The sequence below is a fragment of the Schistocerca serialis genome, chromosome 4 (genome assembly GCF_023864345.2).
Source record: "Schistocerca serialis cubense isolate TAMUIC-IGC-003099 chromosome 4, iqSchSeri2.2, whole genome shotgun sequence".
Classification (NCBI taxonomy): domain Eukaryota; kingdom Metazoa; phylum Arthropoda; class Insecta; order Orthoptera; family Acrididae; genus Schistocerca; species Schistocerca serialis.
The window spans coordinates 409,345,147-409,351,449 of NC_064641.1; positions in this window are offsets into that span (position 1 = coordinate 409,345,147).

The following is a 6,303-nucleotide window of genomic DNA, read 5'->3' on the forward strand; positions in this document are numbered from 1 at the left end:
GTGTGTTCAGTTTTAGAAACGTTCAGTCATCTATAAAGTAATAGAAGAAATGCAATGTCTTGATAGCAGACTTTATTTTATAGAAAGTTTGGAAAAAGTATTGTTTGTACCAATTGCTTCATATTCTATTAATTTACTAAACCAAACAAGCAATAAGACTCCTAATTCAGGCGATAGCAAGGAAAGGTGTTCATATCAATCTCACGAACCGCTTTTTCACAATAAAGAACAGTGGTAATTGTTTATTTCTTATTGTACTTCGACGAAGCGTGAGTAATTCATAGTCATACCAACAGTGTTTGTCAGTATTTTGCATGATGCCTTAGAGTCCTCATGGCGTGTTCTAGTTAGACGAGCTGCATTAGCACAATGGTTAATGTGTTGGGCTTCTACACGAAAGGTTATGAGTTCGAACCTTGTGCGGTGCTTAATTCTTTCATTATTCAAAAACAATATCAAAGTGCCTTACGTCACGAATTATATTCGTTTGAATGCAATTTTTTGAAATTCCTAGTGCTTTGTATCTTCATTATCCCTTTCGCTGTTGCAGACACGTGCTCCCCACATTCCGCGCTGTGCGCGATTTTGTCATCACTGCACTGCTCGCCTGTGCAGACACATGGTGTTCCCACTGCTTTGACACACTAATCATTCGATTTCACAAAAACTATTTGGTCCAAAAATTAGATTTTTACAAGTCTTCTTGACTGATACCTTCACCCCATAAATGACTTAATTTTGTTTCGACGTTCAATACAGTTATTATGCAGCATTAAATGTAGTAAACTATTGCACGAAATTTTTAAGAGTTTGCAGAGGTAGAAGTCCATAGCGTATACTTTCCGTATGGTCGATTTTAGTTGGCACAATGTTGAGAATGAAATGTGGACAAGATACCTAAATTTCATATAACATTTACTGTATAACAATATCTCACTTAATTTAAGTACGACATAGGTGTCGTATGTAATATTGAGAAATATTCCGTCTTTCGCGACTGTAATAAAAGTTTTATTTATGCTGGATGCCTTTGGCTTTATTTTAAAGCACTTCAATCAATGAAAGGTACGGCACATACTCAATGGTACTCATGTTCTCTTTCTTATTTTTGTTCCACAGTCGCAGTTTTACCAATGGTACTGAAATATATTCCTCTTCTGCAACTGTAATAAGCGACTTATTTAGACCAGACGTGTTTCTCTCTTTTGAAGCATCTTCAGTGGACAGTCTCCTCCATTGCCAAGTCACCTTTTGTAGTTTTGTGCTGCGGTAACACAATATTCAACGTTTGTGTTGGCTGATCAGTGTTTTAGCAAATAAATGATGTTTGTGTGTGCCACACACAAAAATTATATTTGACATAGCTCAGAGCACTTCAGTGATAGACGGTATATTAAAGTCCTAATGTTTTTGTAAGTCCACAGTCTTGTTTAATTTATTTTGTCTACTTCCTTTTGATTCATTGAAGTGCTTTAAAATAAAGCCAAACATGCTCAGTGCATATAAAATTTTTGTTATAGTCATGGAAGATGGAATATTTCTCAATGTTACATATGACATCTTCGTGGTACTTAAATGAGATATTGTTATACAGTAAACTTAATATGAAATTTAGGTATCTTGTCCACATTTCATTCTCAACATTTTGGCAACTAAAATCGACCATAGGAAAAGTATACTCTATGGACTTTTACCTCTGCAAACTCTTCAAAATTTCGTGCAATGGTTTACTATATTTAATGCTGCATAATAACTGCGATGAACATCGAAACAAAATTAAGTCATTTATGGGGGGAAGGTATCAGTCAAGAAGATGTGTAAAAATCAAATTTTTGGGCCAAAGAGTTTTTGTAGAATCGAATGATAAGGGTGTCAAAGCAGATGGAACACGATGTGTCTGCACAGGCGAGCAGTGCAGTGACAAAATCGCGCACGGCGTGGATTGCAGGGAGCACGTCTTTGTAGCAGCGAAAGGGTTAATGCGGCCGTGGTGGCTTTACTTCATGAACTGCGCGCTTCCCCCTAAACGTAAGCTTGCGAACTATGCTATACTATGGTGCTGCTTATATTGGCGCGTGTGTCGTGTGCAACTGGCAACGCAGCAGTCTCCCGCGTCTGGGCGGGCATGCGCGAGCCGCCAAGATAAAAGAATTGAACTATAGCAGCAAATGGAATGACACTGATAAGGCACCAACATGCATCTCATGTCACCTGACACCACGGGGTGTGCTCGATGCCGCAGATTTTATTTAAGTGAAACAAATGTGCATCCATGTTTCTACTTAGTTTCTTAGTAAAACTTTTACTTCTTGCGTAAGTTTCTCACTACAGTTGATAAAACTGAATATCATGTAAGACGTGTGGATGACACATTAGTGCTGGTTATAGAGTCAATGACTTTTATGTTACACTTAGGTGACAAAATTCAAAGCCATGCGATACCTCCTAATATTGTTTCTGGCCGCCGTATCCTCTACATAGTGAAGAAACTCAGCGTGGCATGGACTTAAAAAGCCGTTAAAAGTTCCCTGCAGATATATGTAACCATGCTGCCTGCATTGCCTTCTACAGCTGGCAAAGTGTTGCCAGTGAAGGATACTGTGCACGAACTGGTTTCTCCATTAATCCTGTAAATGATCGATTGGAATCATGTCAGGCGATATCCGTGGCCGAATAATTCGCTCTAATGTGTGGTATGTTCTTCAAGCCAAACGCAAAAAATTGTGGCCCTGTGACATGACGCATTGTGATTCATAAAAATTCCATCTTTGTATGGGAACATAGTCCGTGAATGGCTGCAAATGGTCTCCAAGTAGCCAAACATAACCATTTTCCATCAATGATCGGCGCAGTTTGATCAGAGGACCCAGTCCATTCCATGTGAACACAGTGCAAACTACGATGGAGCCACCACTAGCTTGGACAGTGCCCTGTTGATAACTTGGGTCTATGACTTCGTGTGGTCTTCGCCACACTCGAGCCATACAACAGGCTCTTACCAACTGAAACTGAGGCTCATCTGATCAGGCCAAGGGTTTCCAGTCGTCTAGGTTCCAACCGATAGGCCATGAGCTGTGTTATTAGCAAAGCGACTCGCGTCGGTCGTTTGCTGTCGTAACCCATTAACGCAAGATTTAGCCGTACTGTCTTAACGGATACGTTCGTCGTACGTCCCACATTGATGTCTGCGGTTATTTCACACTCTGTTGCTCGTCTGTTAGCAGTGACAACACTACACAAACGCCACTGCTCTAGGTCGTCAAGCGAAGGCCTCGGCCACTGCACTGCCCATAGTGACAGGAAATGGCTGAAATTTGGTATTCTCGACACACTATGGATCTCGGAATATTAACTTCCCTACAATTTCCGAAATGGAATGTTCCATTCATCTTGCTCCAACTAACATTCCGCGTTCAAAGTCTGTTAATTCAGGTCGTGCAGCTGTAATCACGTCAGCAACCCTCTCACATAAATCACCTGAGTACAACTTACAGCACCACCAATGCACAACCCTTTTATACGTTGATGCAGGGCTGTGATCCTGCATATTCGGCCACCGCACTCACGGATATGCTTCACCCGCCAGGTATGGAGCGTACCTAATCTTGGAGGTTGTCAACACAAGAGTGACTGAGCTGTTTACCGCAAGCCTCGTGCAGCCGCCACAGCCTCTGGAGGCGCGAGCTACGCCGATACGTTGTGTGCAGGTCGCGGTAAACAGCGCTACAGTCACAGGCATCTATGTGCGTCTTTGTGGTCACCTGTCCAGTTGACACTGCATCTGTAGTCTCCCGCGGATAGTAGCTAGGTCGTTGCTCAGTCCCGCGGGAGCCAGTGTCGCTCTGGGCTCCAGGCTGACCATCAGCCGCCGGCGAGTGTACACTACGGATCCACCTACTGCCGTCAGACAGTGCTGTGTAGCCCCAGGTATGAGCCAGTCCCGAGGGCCTGCTTTGCTGGACTGTGTCTTGACTGCCCACAAGCCACTACATCGTGGGACTGTGTCAGTTCTGCATCCGGCTGCTCAGCGGTTGACTGTTCGTGAGTGAGCTCATAGTCTCGTGCAGACACAGGTGTGTCTCCACGGCACTTGACTGGTCGTCGCCACTTCGATGTTCGTGCATTTCATCGTGGTATCAGTTAGGCATCGACATCTCGTTTGTAATCAAGTTGTGACAACATTCGTCCTGACAAGCTATACTGAGTTTCGTTCACAGTCAATAAATAAACATTTGTTATTACACCATGTGTATTTCACTTCTGTCAGTTACACCTAACACATAAGGAACAGAGCAATGTTAGCCCATATTAATATCTTCACTATGGATTTGTAAAAACAATATGGCATTAATTTCCTGGATCTTACTATGATGTATGGTGTTGATGTTATTAGAATTATCATCTGGGCTGTTAATCTCATCCAGACTAATTCTTGCCACCCACAAGCCCAAAAGAATGTAATTTTCTCCCTTTTATCATATAGAAGTTAATACATCTGCTTATATATTTGTAGCAAATTGCTTACATGTTTCTGAACTGTAGCGGTCATCAATCTCATGATAACCTCAAATTTATTGTATTGTCTGTTTCTTTTAAGAGATTATTTATTTTTATACTTACAGATAGTATCCACTATGCTCCCGAATGTGTACTGCGTCCCATATCTAGCAGTCGAAGCTTCCACAGCTTTAGTAGTTATTACAAGCTGAAAAGAAGCACAGACTGAGTTATTATTGTTCGTTCTGCAATGTTAGTTTCATAAAAAAATTTAAAAAATCGGTTCATAGTGCGCTGATAAACGATAACTGTTGACTCCAGGCAATCAGTGACAGTCATACTGTTTAAAGTTTTTCTTCTTACCATCAGGTTACAGCTGTCGATTCCCTTATAAGCAAATATGCGGTAGCTACAGCTAATGATTGATTGATTACATGATTGCCGAACAATGACTCGAAGCAGTCGAATCTATTACATATCTAGGAAAATACACACTGAGTAGTTTAAAATGGAACAATCACATGAAACTATGCGTAGGAAAGGTGGATGTCCGATTCATTAGGACAAACCCACAAGAAGTTTAGTCCATCTACGAAGAAAAGAGCTTACAAAACCATAGGTTAGTCGATACTCGGATAGTGCTCTTTGTCTGGGACACTTAAGAGGTAGGACTGATATAAGAAACAGAAAATATCCAAAGAAGATCAGATCCAAGGAAGAGTAGTTTTCGTCATGGGTTCATTTAGCAAGTGCGAAAGCTTCTCAGAAGTGCTGAATCAAGAGAGATTCGAACTCATACAGCGAATTACCAACAAACGTTCTGCCCTCGCACCATTCGAGAGTAGAACAGGAAAGGGGAATGCAGGAGTGGAGAAAGTAACAGAAGTTCTACAAAGTTCCCACCATCACAAACTTTGCTGTTGCTTGAGCAGTGTAGGTTTAAATGATGGCGCATGTTTGTATGTTGGCGCACAATTCCTTATCATAAGATAGTCACCTAGTTTCCTGGTTGCAATCGCTCACAGCTATGGCTCATAGACTGCTGGATTGTGGCACTGCTAATGGAGATCAAAGTGACCAGTGCGAACTCTGAACTATACAGTTTTCTTTGTGCAATTGGAGAGGAACAGGTTATGTACCAGTACAGGCTTGCAGTCCCTTTCATGACTGAATTCATAATTAAACACAACAATAGTAACATCATTTTGTCATACAAGGTCTCCTCAGAAATACAAATAAGATCCACAACCGTCCAATAAACGTTTACTTATACATCTGTATTGGGTGAGATCTGTCGCCTCGTGCATGTAAGAAGGGAAAGGGTAAGCAAACGGCAGTGGTTAGACCAGAGCAGCAGGCGACCTCGACAGGTGGAGTACAGTGGACTTTCAATCCAGTGTAAGGGATATGGCGCTTGTTAAGTGCACGGAGCTGGGGACAGCGACCATAACAGCGGACACTGTGCACCTGTAGTAATACCACTGGAATAGTCTCATTGAATTTCTGTTTCATAAGGTACGATCGTAAAACACAGAAACCAAATATGCCAAAGACATCGCAGCGACGAGACCAGCTCAATGAACTTCAGTTCATGATCATATGACAGTTATGACATAAGATACATGCACTTGAAGTTATGAATATTATTGAATGTTAAGTAAAATTACACACACACACACACTAACACACACACACACACACACACACACACACACACACACACACACACACACACACACACACAAACGCGAGCGAGAGAGATACTTACCCTTCAGGTACTCTTTCGTAATGAGAGTCATAGCAAAT